We start from the raw sequence: 15,021 nt of genomic DNA, 5'->3' as shown, positions 1-15,021 counted from the left end.
TTGTCTTTTTAACACACTTTGGCAGAAAAAATAGAAAAGCAAATTATAATTTAAATGAAAAAAAATTGCAAAGTGTTGCAGTACGTAGGGACCTGGGGATCCTTGTGCATGAAACACAAAAAGTTGGTATGTAGGTACAGCAAGTAATCAGGAAGGCAAATGGAATGTTGGCCTTTATTGTAAGGGGGTAGAGTATAAAAGCAGAGAACTCCTGCTACAACAGTACAGAGTATTGGTGAAGACACACCTGGAGTACTGCGTACAGTTTTGGTCTTCGCATTTAAGGAAGGATATTCTTGCATTGGAGGCTGGTCAGAGAAATTTTCACTAGGTTTGATTCCGGAGATGAGGGGGTTGACTTATTAAGATAGGTTGAATAGTTTGGGCCTGTACTCATTGGAGTTCAGAAGAATGAGAGGTGATCTTATCGAAACATATAAGATAATGAGGGGGCTCCACAAGGTGGATGCAGAGAGGATATTTCCACTCATAGGGGAAACTAAAACTAGGGGGCATAGTCTCAGAATAAGGGGTCGCCCATTTAAAACTGAGATGAGCAGGAATTTCTTCTGTGAGGGTTGTAAATCTATGGAATGTTGTGCCCCAGAGAGCAGTGGAGGCTGGGTCATTGAATATATTTATAGCGGAGATAGACAGATTTTTTGAGCGATGAGGGAATAAAGGGTTATGGAGAGCGGGCAGGGAAGTGGAGCTGAGTCCATGATCAGATCGGCCATGATCTTATTAAATGGCGGAGCAGGCTCGAGGGGCCAAATGGCCTACTCCTGCTCCTATTTCTTATGACACAATAGCCACCTTTGCACTCTCAAATCTACTTGGTGAGCGATGAACTTGGCTGTCTATCGGAAAATATGGTTCAACTACAACTAACTGTTTCTCCCTTTCTGTGGACAAATCCTCACACCATTCTAAGATCATCTTGGGCCACAGGAATAACTTCAAACACCTCCACAACAAACTGTTGCCTCTGACTTCCCTTCATTTCATCTTTTCTTCAGATACCAAACTCCCAGCATGGAAGCTGCAGGCAAAGGGAGCGTGGGATGGAGTTAGAACTACACCATTATTGCACAAGTTCTCTGATCCACACCGCTGCTCTTGCCTCAGAACCTGGGAATGTGGAATTACCCTTCAGAATCAAGGATCTCCTGGACTACTTCACGTTCAAAATCAAGATAATGTTCGCTGCTGTTTCTAACCCTTACCCTAAGTTTTCCAATCCCTCCATTCCATAGTTTTTCTGCATCTTCTCTCTCGCCCTCACTAAAATTATCTAGTGCATGAAGCCCACCCCTCACATCCTCACCCCTCCTGTCCCAGCTCCTGAACATCTAGCTTCCCTTCTTTAGTTTCATGCTTGCATCTTCAGCCTGGCCCTATCTCTACGACAACCCTTACATAATTGAAAACCACAACCATCATCTCCTGCTACTCTTGATGCTTCCATTCTCGCACAACTACCGCCCCATTTCAACCTTTTTCCTTTTGAAGATCCTAGAATGCCTCATTACCTTATAGTTAGGTTCCCACCTCTCATCATTTGTGTTCAAAACTCTCCAATCAGGTTTCCACCCTCCCTACAGCACAGAAACTGTGCTGGTTATATTGAAGAGGACAATCTTGTCTGACTGTGAACATTATTCATTGTCCTTCGTTATCCTTGCTTTCTGCAGCCGGAATCAAATGTGCTGCAGAACCCATATCGATGGCTTTATTACCTTGGGCTCACTTTTCTCGGTGCTCTGCTTTAAGGTCTCCATCTTCCACAATCAACTACTTATCCACATGGCAAGTTATGCAAAACATAGCTATCCATGTTCTCGCCCATATCAACAACCATATCCTCCTCATCCCCATTCCCACTGAATCCTCCACCCCATCCCAGAGAATTGACTTCAAGATCCATTTCCTTGCCTTAAAATCCCTCCAATAACTTGCCCACTCTCTCATTGATCCCCAATAATGCATTCCTTCTTTCTCCCTATGATTTTTTGATACTAGCCTACTTTTTATTGCCCACTGTCTCCAATCCACCATTTGACAGCCACTCCTTCAGCCACAATGCCCCAGTCTCTCTTTCTCCCCGCCACCCTCCCCCCAGTATCCTGTCCTTGTCGACCCCCTCTCTGTCTTCAGAAGCCTCTTTAAGATACTTCTCTTCGACTATGTTTTATTTCCTCCGTCTCTCTCTTTTTCATTTCCTTTCTCCTCCTGTTCATTCTCTGTTCACCTTACATAAAGCAGTCTGAGATATCGCTCTGCATGTGAAGAGGGCTATAGAAATAGAGGTTCTTGTGCTGCTATTGTCATCACCTCAATCTTCTATAGTTAAAAAAATGAAATTGGTCAATGTACAATATAAACAAGATAAATGATGGGACTGTTTACCCATCACCCATAACCTATAAACCATCACTGAATTAAGCCCTGCCGGTTGCACTGTCCCCTCATGTGTAATGCACTCGACCTCTCTTCATAAATCACCTAAGGGCTCGGTTGCACCTGTTTTTTGGGTGCCATTAGGGTACCTTAGGGATCCAAAATGGCGTCTGCAGCGCATCCGCACACTTCTGACACACAGCCAGTTTGGTAAAGGGGCTAGTGTGGGCGCACTTAACATCCGCTAGAATTATGCCGAGCAGGCAGATCGTGACATCACATTGATTTAAAGCCAATGCTGCCATTTTTGACACATTCCAGCCAACGTCCTCTCTCAAGCTCGCATAGGTGAACATGCATCAAGCAGCATGTAGGACCCCACACTGGTGTTATTTAAATGGATCATCAACTATTTGCAGGTTTAGTTGCTGGTTGATTTCTTCTGGCTGTTGGTACAATTCTACACACATTTGGTGCTTTTCGTAGTTTCAAGTTTCAAAAGTTTACAGTGAGTAGTGTGGCAGGTGCTGAAGTATTTTTGCTGACTTCAAGGCTTCTGCACAAACCAATCGCTCCGAGACATGAGTGCACTATAGTAGGCCTTCCTCTTGGAATCCAGCATGACTGGGAGAATGAGCAAAGGCCATGCAGAGCAGGACAAGCTGCTAAAAAGGAGGAAGAGGAGGGGAGAAGGGCTCTCAGCACGAGGCCATATCCGCCCAGGGTGTTCAAGGAGGAATTTTCCGACCTGAATCTCAGCAACTACCAACGTTTGAGACGTCTGCATTTCACTAAGGAGGTCGTCACTGAAATCTACCAACTGCTGCAGCCACAACTCCAACCTCCGAGCAGGGCAAGGCATTGCCAGTGGCTGTGAAGGTGACCGTGGCTCTGAACTTTTATGCGTCTGGCTTCTTCCAGACCTGCCACACCTCTCCCTGTACACTTGTGAAACATGAAACAACTATGGAATGTGTAGAATTGTAGCAAAAAACCAGAAGAAATCAACCAGCAAACTGACCTGTAAGTAGTTGTTATTAGCAACATTTTAAAGTTTGCAGTCCACTGCTACATAAGGGAGGTCACTGAGGCTCTCTATTCAAAGAGTGATAACTTAATTTCATTTCCTCTTACCAGAGAGAAGCAGGTGGTGCAAGCACCAGAGTTTGCAGGATTCACCAGGGCGGAATTGATTCCCTCCACGTGCAGCTGGTGTGTGATCATAGGCACGCATTATGCAGGTCAATACCTGATATCCTGCCAGCAGTCATGTTGCCTTCATTCTGCGCCAGTCCTTTGTGCTAGCTGTATTTCAGCCACAAAGGTGGCTATTGAGCAACTAGGGCTATCCGCTGACAACATGCCTCAAGACTCAGGTTTGCAACCCAGCCAGGGTTGTGCAGGATGCATATAATGAGAGCCATGTTGGCACAAGAAATCTGAGAGCAGACCATTGGCGTGCTGGAGCAGCAGTTCCACTGCCTGGACCACTCTGCAAGAGGGGCCCTGCAGTACTCAGTTGAGTGAATCTCAAGATTTTTGCTTGTATGCTACATGCTCCACAACCTTGCCATCATGAGGAGCAGGAGCATGGGGAAGAGGCAGAAGAGGAGGAAAAGGAAGGGAGGCTGCAACCTAGATAGCCCCTTTCTGCCTGGGCTGCTGTACATGAAAAACTAATTCAAGTGCTAGATTAGTAATCTCAACCCCAATTCACCAGCAGTCCCACACTCCTTACCTTCCCTTTGTCACTGACCATCACATTGTCCTCTTGGCCACAATGCAAAAATAAAAGCAAACATAAAATAAAGATTACAAAAAAAAATTATGAAGTAAATCATGCCATATTGTATACAAACTTCAACTAATCACCCTTGTGCATTCCCTTAGTGCCTGTCCTACATGTGTCTTTGCCTATCCTAGTGCACTTAAGAAGTGCTACCCCAGTAGCTGCAGCATGACTAATAGACGGCTGCTGACTTTCAGGGGAGGAGACTGCAGATAGCCTTGGAGGGCGACCTCGAGCTGCTCTGGGCTTAGAAGGCCCGGCTTCAGACTTGGCATGGGCGACAGCAGTCTGGGCTAGCTAGCTGAATGGCAGCAGCAAGGGCACTGGTGGAGTAACGTGGGGGGGGGAATCACGAATTCTGTCACCCTGAGAGAGGACAGCAGGTTCATGCACCATGGAGCCACTGCCACTCCCCCTCGGCGGTGCCTCAGTAATCTGTTGGGAGGACAGATTGCTGGACTTCTGTGACACCCTGCAAGCCCCTTTGAACACTGCTTTTCCACAGCCATGATGGCAGCAAGCTGACCTTGCATGACATCAGACTGAATTTCCACTGCAGCACTCCGACTTTTGATGGAAGCTGCAATAGAAGCAGAAACATTGGCCATCAGATACTGCATCATGGTTGAGTCCACAAGTGTGTTGATGGAGTTGGCCACCAGTTCCATGCTGGAAAGGATGGGCTCCAGACTCTGCACAAAGCCCGAGCCAAGTCGGACTTCTCCATGCTCCTTGACATTGAATGCAGGCTTTCTAGCAGGCTTCCCAGTGCACCAAGTGTTTTGTTATGTAGACCCATCAGCCGCCTTCTTTGGACCTGGTTGCAATGCACTTCTGCCTGGAGTCTCACCACATGCAGATCCCGGCGCTATGCTAGCTTCTAAGATATGCACAGTGTCTATCTGAACTCGTGGCTGCGAGTGTGAAATCAAGTGATGTGTGACTTAGTTTTCACTTGTCTTGGTGTTCCTCTACTGCCTGGCCAGATTGCACCTCTTTGGTATGTGAAAGAAAAAGGGCACAAGGGTTAGGTTGAGGTGTGGGGAGAGGGAAAAGTAAGAAATGCATGTTTACACCATCTGCAGCTTGCAAGTCAGAAAAGATTGTGAGATGAGGGAGAAGTGGGATGTGAGAAGAGGATTAGGAATGTGGATCAATGTTCTCTCAATTTTTTTTCGTGCGTGGTCCCTTTAACTGATGACGCGGCCCATTCAAATTTTCGCACGTGCACAGTTTCTTCCATGTGAACAACCAGCGCGGGACCTCCTGTTGATGAGAATTCCGTCATCTTCAATTGATTCAGCCCCGCCACTGGCCACGACCTCAGCAATGGCCCTTCCGATAATGGCCAGCACTGTCTCATCCATGGGTGTTGGAACATGCAGGCTTGCCTCTCCCCCTCCGATTAGTTCCTGCTGCCTCCGATTGTGCGCCACCACCTTCTGCAAGAGAGAGGGAAGTGTGTCAATGAGTGTCACGCAATATGTTTGGGTGATATGGCTGTCACAGTTGAATAGCTGCCGGTGTGTGCAAGTTGTGAGATGTGGCTGTGAAGCAACAGTGCTAAGTGTGTGAAGGTGAGGTGAAACATGAATGTTGGACATGTGTCCTGAGGGATTGTTGGTCAGCGAATGATGGGGGTGTGGTGAATTGAGCGATAGCTGAGGCTAGTGATGCAATTGGTAGGACATTGCATTTGAAGATGCATTCACTGATCTTGACCACTTCTGTGAGGTCATTAAATTTCTTGAGGCACTGCCCTTTCGGGGCTAAACTCCTGGCATTAAGCTCCGCGGTTATCTGCTACCACTGCCTTCTCATCATGTGTCTGGAGGGCCTCCTACCCCCCCCACCCCTCCTTTGCTTATTGGACATTTCGCCTTTCCACTTCCTCCACCAAGACCTCCAGGTCAATGTCTTAAAACATTGGTGCGCTCTCTCTCCCATGGTCAGCCATTGTTCTTTGTTGCACAGCACTTTTCTGACTGTGTCAGCACCTCCAGCAGCCACAGTGCACCTTTCCTTATGTTTAAGCAGCGCAGGATAGCTTTTAGTAGTGTCAGCAAGTACTGATATTGGGGCCCCCTGCTGATGCATGCAATCAATGAACAGCACGGTTCGCGATGGCTGTATGGAAAAATCATGATAATGACACGGCAGCATGAAGGTGGCGTGCTGTCTGCATTACGTTGAACGGGCGCAGGCTGATCATGCATTGCGATTCCCGCGCCCACTTTCAGGGGCTATCCAATTTAGCCCCCTAAGTCTTTTTGCATCCTGTCTCATCATTTAATTGGAGTAAAATCTTGTATGAACCTCTGACATCTCCTTTATCAATGGTGTGAAAACAAATTGCACCTGAAACATTAGATTGTGAAAGATAGCTCACACCAGTGCATAAGGTATACCCATCATATTCATATTTCACAAAAATCTGCATGTAATTTACACACCAGATTTTATCTTTGCTGGACCATTTGGTTTTTTTTTAACTCCAGATACTTTTTTGGGATCAGTGACTCAGCACTCCCATAGGTGAACCTTTGTTCCCTATTAACTGGAGTGTGCCTTTACCTGTGCAAAAGACTCCAGATGCTTGTATTTGAATTACTTGGCTTCTCATTCAGATACCTGTCGCAGACAAGTGTGTTGGGACTATTTTGCATTAAAGCATGCTGGACCATTTTCTGTGAATCAGTCTGGTTTTCAACCCCATATCTACTACGATCATAAAAACATAAGAAATAGGAGCAGGAGTAGGCCATTCGGCCCCTCGAGCCTGTTCCACCATTCAGTAAGATCATGGCTGATCATCTACCTCAACTCCACTTTCCTGCACTATTCCCAGATCCCTTGATTCCATTAATATCCAAAATCTATTGATCTCTGTCTTGAATATACTCAGCGACTGAGCACCCACAGCCCTTGGGATAGAGAATTCCAAAGATTCACCACACTGAAGAAATTTCTCCTTATCTCCGGTCCTAAATGGCCGACCCCTGATTCTGGGACAGTGACCCCCACAAATCACTGAAAGTTAACATGCAGGTACAGCAAGCAATTAAGAAAACAAATGGTATTTTGGCCTTTATTACAAGAGGATTTGAGTATAAGAGTAAATATGTCTTATTGCAATTAAATAGGGCCCTCGTGAGACCACACCTGGAGTATTGTGTACAGTTTTGGTCGTCTTAGTTAAGGAAGGATATACTTGCAACGTAGGTTCACCAGACTAATTCCTGGGATGGGGGGGGGATTGTCCTAGGAAGCGATATTCTATTGAGATTAGAAGAATGAGAGGCTATCTCATTGAAACATACAAAATTCTTACAGGGCTTGACAGAATAGATGCAGGGAGGATGCTTCCACTGGCTGGGGAGTCTAGAACCTGGGGTCACAGTCTCACAATAAGGGGTTGGCCATTTAGGATTGTGATGAAGAGAAATTTCTTCACTCAGATGATGGCGAATCTTTGGAATTCTCTACCCCAGAGGGCTGTGGATACTCAATCGTTGAGTATATTCAAGACAGAGATCAATAGATTTTTTAATATTAAGGGAATCAAAGGGATATGGGGATAGTGCAGGAAAGTGGAGTTGAGGTAGAAGATCAGTCATGATCTTATTGAATGGCGGAGCAGTCTCGAGGGGCTGAATGGCCTACTCTTGCTCCTATTTCTTGCGTTCTTTCAGTCCTATTTATTTTTCCAGTACTTTTTTTTTTACTAATACTAATTTCTGTCAGTTCCTCATTCTCGCTGGACCCTTGGTTCTCCACTATTCCTGGGAAGTGTTTTGTGTCTTCCTCCGTGAAGGCAGACGCAAAGTATTTGTTTAATTTCTCTGCCATTTCCTTATTCCCCATTATAATTTCTCCTGTCTCAGTCTGTAAGGGACCCATATTTACTTTTGCTAATCTTTTCCTTTTTACATGCCTATAGAAGCTTTTAAAGTCTGTTTTTATGTCCCTCACTAGTTTACCAGCGAATAAAAAAGCAAATTATTATTTAAATGGGGAGAGATTACAAAATGCTGAGGTACAGAAGGATCTGGCTGTCCTTGTACATGAAACACAAAAAGTTAGCATGCAAGCAGAGCAAGTAATTAGTAAGGCAAAAGGAATGTTCGCCTTTATTGCAAGGGGGATGGAGTATAAAAGTAGGGAAGGCCTGCTACAACTGTGCAGGGCGTTGGTGAGACCACACCTAGAGTACTATATGTGTAGTTTTGGTTTCCTTATTTAAGGAAGGATCATCATTATAGGCGGTCCCTCGAACGAGGATGACTTGCTTTCACGAGTTCACAGGTGTTTCAATGAAGGACCCGATGTTCCAGTCCTGAACTCCAATTGAGGGGGTGGAAGATGCCTATGCTTAAATTTTTTTTAACGTGTGGTGACCATTGCACACCAGATATGCTTGTATTGGAGGCAATTCAGAGAAGGTCCACAAGGTTGATTCCTGAGATGAAGGGGCTGTCTTATGAAGAAAGGTTGAGCAGGTTGAGCCTATACTCATTGGAGTTTAGAAGAATGAGAGATGATCTTGAAACATACAAGATTCTGAGGGGGCATGACGGGGTAGATGCAGAGAGGATGTTTCTCCTCGGGGAATCTAGAACTAGGGGGCATAGTTTTAGAATAAGGGGTCGCCCATTTAAAACAGAAATTAGGGGGAATTTCTTCTCTGAGGGTCATAAATCTTTGGAATTCTCTAACCCAGAGAACGGTGAAGGCTGGGTCATTGAACATATTAACAGTGGAGATATACAGATTTTTGAATGATAAGGGAGTCGAGGGTTATGGGGAGCAGGCAGCGAAATGGAATTGAGGCCAAGATCAGATTAGCCATGGTCTTATTGAATGGCGGAGCAGGCTCGAGGGGCCGTATGGCCTACTCCTGCTCCTATTTCTTATGTTCTTAGGTGCTCTTATTTTATTTTCCCTTTCTTTATCAATTTTTTTGGTTCTCCTTTGCTGAATTCTAAAATGCTCCCAATCCTCAGGCTTACCACTCTTTTTGACAACATTATACACCTCTTCCTTTGACCTAATACTATTTCTAACCTCTTGTTAGCCATGGTTGGATCACTTTTCCTGTGGCGTTTTTGTGCCTTAAAGGAATGTATATTTGTTGTAAATTATGTATTAATTCTTTAAATGCTAGCTATTGCTTATCTACCATCATACTTTTTAATGTAGTTTCCCAATCTACCTTAACCAACTCGCTTCTCATATCTACATAGTTTGCTTTGTTTAGATTTAAGACCCAAGTTTTGAATTTAACTAAATCACTTTCAAACTCAATATAAAATTCTATCATATTATAGTCACTCTTCCCTAAAGGCTCCTTTACTACAAGGTTGTTAATTGACACTTTCTCATTGCACAATACTAGATAGCAAGATAGAAAAGAGGAGCAGCAGTAGGCCATTCGGACTTTCGAGTCTGCACCGCCATTCAATATGATCATGGCTGATCCTCTATCTCAACACCATGGCCCCAAGTTTCCACACACTACAAAACGGCGCCGGAAAAAAAACGCGCGATTCTGGAGCGCCCTGCAGCTCCATGTCTGCTTTGTGTGGTGCCCAGGGGGCGGAGCCTACCACTCGCGCCGATTTTGTAAGTGGGAGGGGGCAGGTACCATTTAAATTAGTTTTTTTCCTGCCGGCAACCCTGCGGGTGCGTGTTGGAGCGTTCGCGCACGCGCAGTGTGAAGGAAACATTGGCACTCGGCCATTTTTGTAGTTCTTTGTAGCTGTTTAATTTTTGAACATTTTTTAATAAAAGCACATTGCCATCAGCACTGAGGCTTCTTGCAGCAGTGAGAAGGCTGCAGGAAGCCTCAAAGTTGAGGCAACCGTTTCCCGACGGCCGTCCCCTGCCGTCGGGAATGGCTGCTGAACTTGTGAGGCTTCCTGCAGCCTTCTCACTGTCTCCTTCCCCACCCCCGCCCGCCGTCTGGAATGGCTTCCTTCCCTCCCCGCCCCCCCCCCCCCCCCCGCTGTGTTCGGTCGGCCGGTCCCGCACTCCCTCCCTCCTCCCCCCCCCGCCCGCCGTCGGGAACGAACGGCTTCCTCCTCTCCCCCCCTGCCGTCGGGAACGAACGGCTTCCTCCTCTTTTTCCCCCCCCCAAGCGGGAACGGCTGCCTCAACTTGTGAGGCTTCCTGCAGCATTCTCCCTGGCTGAAGCACTTTCACACAGGTAGGAAGATGGTTTATTTAATCTTTGCTTATAAATTTTTATTCAGGTTGGATTTATTTGTATAATATTTGTATAAGTATAACTAAGGATTTATTATAGAATGTAATGACTTCCCTTCCCCCCCCCACCTCGTTCCCGACGCCTAATTTGTAACCTGCGCCTGATTTTTTTAATGTGTAGACAAGGTTTTTTTAGTTCTACAAAAATCTTCACTTGCTCCATTCTAAGTTAGTTTGGAGTACGTTTTCACTGTGGAAACTTTGAAATCAGGCGTCAGTGGCCGGACACGCCCCCTTTTGAAGAAAAAATTCTGTTCCAAAGTGAAACTGTTCGAACTGACTAGAACTGCAGAAAAAAAAATGTGGAGAATTGCGATTTCTAAGATAGTCCGTTCTCCACCAGTTGCTCCTAAAAATCAGGCGCAAATCATGTGGAAACTTGGGGCCCATATTCCCGTTTTTTCCCCATACCTCTTAATGTATTTTATTTCTAGAAATCTATCGATCTCCCTCTTAAATATATTCAATGACTTGGCCTTCACAGCCTTCTGTGGTAGAGAATTCCACTGGTTCACCACCCGCTGAGTGAAAACATTTCTCCTCATCTCGGTCCTAAATTTCCTACCCCATATCCTGAGACTGTGACCCCTTGTTCGAGACTTACCAGCCAGGGGAAACATCCTCCCCGCATCCAGTCTATTCAACGCAGTCAGAATTTTACGTTTCAATGAGATCCCCTCTCATTCTTCTAAACTCTAGTGAAGACAGGTCTAGTCGACCCAATCTCTCCTCATACGACAGTCCTGCCATCCCAGGAATCAGTCTGGTGAACCTTCACTGCACTCTCTGTATGGCAAGTATATCCTTTCTTAGGTAAGGAGACCAAAACTGCACACAATACTCCAGGTGCGGTCTCACCAAGGCCCTGTGTAACTGTAGTAAGACATCCTTGCTCCTTTACTCAAATCCTCTTGCAATGAAGGCCAACATACCATTTACCTTCCTAACTGCTTGCTGCACCTGCATGTTTACTTTCAATGACTGGTGTACAAGGACACCCAGGTCCCTTTGTACATCGACACTTCCCAAGCCATCACCATTTAAATAATACTTTGTCCTTATGTTTTTCCCACCAAAGTGGATAACTTCACATTTATCCACGTTATACTGCATCTACCATCCCACTCACTCAACCTATCTAAATTGCCTTGCAGTGTCTTTGCATCCTCCTCACAACTCACAATCCCACCTAGTTTTGTGTCTTCAGCAAACTTGGAAATATTACGTTTGGTTCCCTCATTAAATATTGTGAATAGCTGGGGCCTAAGCACTGATCCCTGTGGTACCCCAATAGTCACTGTCCACCACCCCGAAAAAGATCTGTTTTTTCCTACTCTCTGTTTCCTGTCAGTTAACCAATTTTCAATCCATGCCAATACATTACCCCCAATCATATGTGCTTTTAATTTTGCACACTAACCTCTTATGTGGGACTTTATCAAAGGCCTTCTGAAAATCCAAATGCACGATATCCACTGGTTCTCCCTTATCTATTCTATCAGTTACATCCTCAAAAAACTCCAGTAAATTTGTCAAACATGATTTTCCTTTCATAAATCCATGTTAACTTTGTTCAGTCCTGTTGATATTATCTAAGTGTACCGTTTTCACATCCTTTATAATAGACTCCAGCATTTTCCCTACTACTGATGTTAGGCTGTCTGTAGTTCCCTGTTTTCTCTCTCCCTCCTTTTTTAAATAGTGGGGTTACATTTGCCAAACTCCAATCTGCAGGAACTGTTCCATAAGGATTGGGAAAATTTTAAACAACAGCAAAGAATGACTAAAAAAGCAATAAAGAAAGGAAAGATAGATTACGAAGGTAAACTTGCGCAAAACATAAAAACAGATAGTAAAAGCTTTTACAGATTTAAAAAAAACGGAAAAGAGTGACTAAAGTAAATGTTGGTCCCTTAGAAGATGAGAAGGGGGATTTAATAATGGGAAATGTGGAAATGGCTGAGACCTTAAACAATTATTTTGCTTCGGTCTTCACAGTGGAAGACACAAAAACCATGCCAAAAATTGCTGGTCACAGGAATGTGGGAAGGGAGGACCTTGAGACAATCACTATCACTAGTGGGGTAGTGCTGGACAGGCTAATGGGACTCAAGATAGACAAGTCCCCTGGCCCTGATGAAATGCATCCCAGGGTATTAAAAGAGATGGCGGAAGTTATAGCAGATGCATTTGTTATAATCTACCAAAATTCTCTGGACTCTGGGGAGGTACCAGCGGATTGGAAAGCAGCTAATGTAACGCCTCTGTTTAAAAAAGGGGGCAGACAAAAGGCAGGCAATTATAGGCCGGTTAGTTTAATATCTGTAGTGGGGAAACTGCTTGAAACTATCATTAATGAAGAAATAGCGGGACATCTGGATAGGCATAGTGCAATCAAGCAGACGCAGCATGGATTCATGAAGGGGAAATCATGTTTAACTAATTTACTGGAATTCTTTGAGGATATAACGAGCATGGTGGATAGAAGTGTACCGATAGATGTGGTGTATTTAGATTTCCAAAAGACATTCGATAAGGTGCCACACAAAAGGTTACTGCAGAAGATAGAGGTACGCGGAGTCAGAGGAAATGTATTAGCATGGATAGAGAATTGGCTGGCGAACAGAAAGCAGAGAGTCGGGATAAATGGGTCCTTTTCGGGTTGGAAATCGGTGGTTAGTGGTGTGCCACAGGGATCGGTGCTGGGACCACAACTGTTTACAATATACATAGATGACCTGGAAGAGGGGACAGAGTGTAGTGTAACAAAATTTGCAGGTGACACAAAGATTAGTGGGAAAGCGGGTTATGTAAAGAACAGAGAGGCTGCAAAGAGATTTGGATAGGTTAAGCGAATGGGCTAAGGTTTGGCAGATGGAATACAATGTCGGAAAGTGTGACATCATCCACCTTGGGGAAAAAAACCAGTAAAAGGGAATATTATTTAATGGGGAGAAATTACAACATGCTGAGGTGCAGAGGGACCTGGGGGTCCTTGTGCATGAATCCCAAAAAGTTAGTTTGCAGGTGCAGCAGGTAATCAGAAAGGCAAATGGAATGTTGGCCTTCATTGCGAGAGGGTTGGAGTACAAAAGCAGGGAGGTCCTGCTGCAACTGTATAGGGTATTGGTAAGGCCGCACCTGGAGTACTGCGTGCAGTTTTGGTCACCTTACTTAAGGAAGGATATACTGGCTTTGGAGGGGGTAGAGAGACAATTCACTAGGCTGATTCCGGAGATGAGAGGATTACCTTATGATGATAGATTGAGTAGACTGGGTCTTTACTCGTTGGAGTTCAGAGGGATGAGGGGTGATCTTATAGAAACATTTAAAATCATGAAAGGGATAGACAAGATAGAGACAGAGAGGTTGTTTCCACTGGTAGGGGAGACTAGAACTAGGGGGCACAGCCTCAAAATACGGGGGAGCCAATTTAAAACCGAGTTGAGAAGGAATTTCTTCTCCCAGAGGATTGTGAATCTGTGGAATTCTCTGCCCAAGGAAGCAGTGGAGGCTAGCTCATTGAATGTATTCAAGTCACAGATAGATAGATTTTTAACCAATAAGGGAATTAAGGGTTACGGGGAGAGGGCGGGTAGGTGGAGCTGAGTCCATGGCCAGATCAGCCATGATCTTATTGAATGGCGGAGCAAGCTCGAGGGGCTAGATGGCCTACTCCTGTTCCTAATTCTTATGTTCTTATAATTTATAGAATTTTGGAAGATGACAACCAATGCAGCTACTATTTCCATGGCTACCTCTTTTAGTACTCTGAGATGCAGATTATCAGGCCCTGGGGATTTATCTGCCTGCAGTCCCATTAGTTTCTCCAGCACTATTTTCTTAATTATCATTTCCTTTAATTCCTCTTGCTCACTAGACCCTTGGTTCCCTAGAATTTCTTGGATGTTATGTGTCCTTTTCCATGAAGACAGAACCGAAGTATTTATTTAATTGTTCTGCCATTTCCTTGTTCTCCAATACAAATTCTCCCGTTTCTGTCTGTAAAGGACCTACATTTGTCTTAACTAATCTTTTTCTTTTTACGTACTTGTAGTCGGTTTTGCAGTCGGTTTTTATGTTCCTTGCAAGTTTACTCTCATATTCTATTTTTCCCCTCTTAATCAATCTCTTGGTTCTTTTTTGCTGAAATCTAAACTGCTCCCAATCTTCATGTTTGCTACTTTGTATAACTCCTCTTTGGATCTAATACTATCCTTAATCTCTTTTGTTAGCCATGGTTGGGCCACTTTTCCTTGTGTTTTTACGCCAGTTCATGCATTCGTTCCTTAAATGTTAGCCATTGCTTATCCACCGTCATGTCTTTTAATGAATCTTCCCAATCTTTCATAGCCAATTCATTCTTCATACCTTCGTATAGAAAGAAAGAAACCAATAATATGACATATTACAGGCAAAATCATTTCTGTCACATTTGTATTTTTACTTTCTGCATTGCCCTTTTTATGTAGATGTTTTGAAATGCATGCTGTTACCTATATGTTGATGTAAAATGAATGGTTGACATGAGACCACTGAAAATGAAATAATAACCTGGAATAATCACT

The 15,021-nt window shown here is 44.4% G+C and overlaps 1 protein-coding gene across 4 annotated transcripts in view; it reads left to right on the top strand.

Annotated features, from left to right (window-relative positions):
• The window catches only part of tpp2 (tripeptidyl peptidase 2), a 185,874-nt gene that overhangs the window by 126,326 nt on the left and 44,527 nt on the right, over window positions 1-15,021 (top strand). The window lies entirely within an intron of this gene.

Source organism: Pristiophorus japonicus, chromosome 10, assembly GCF_044704955.1.
Source record: "Pristiophorus japonicus isolate sPriJap1 chromosome 10, sPriJap1.hap1, whole genome shotgun sequence".
NCBI lineage: Eukaryota > Metazoa > Chordata > Chondrichthyes > Pristiophoridae > Pristiophorus > Pristiophorus japonicus.
The sequence above is the reverse complement of the archived record's forward strand: the minus strand, read 5'-3'. Positions and strand labels throughout refer to the sequence as shown.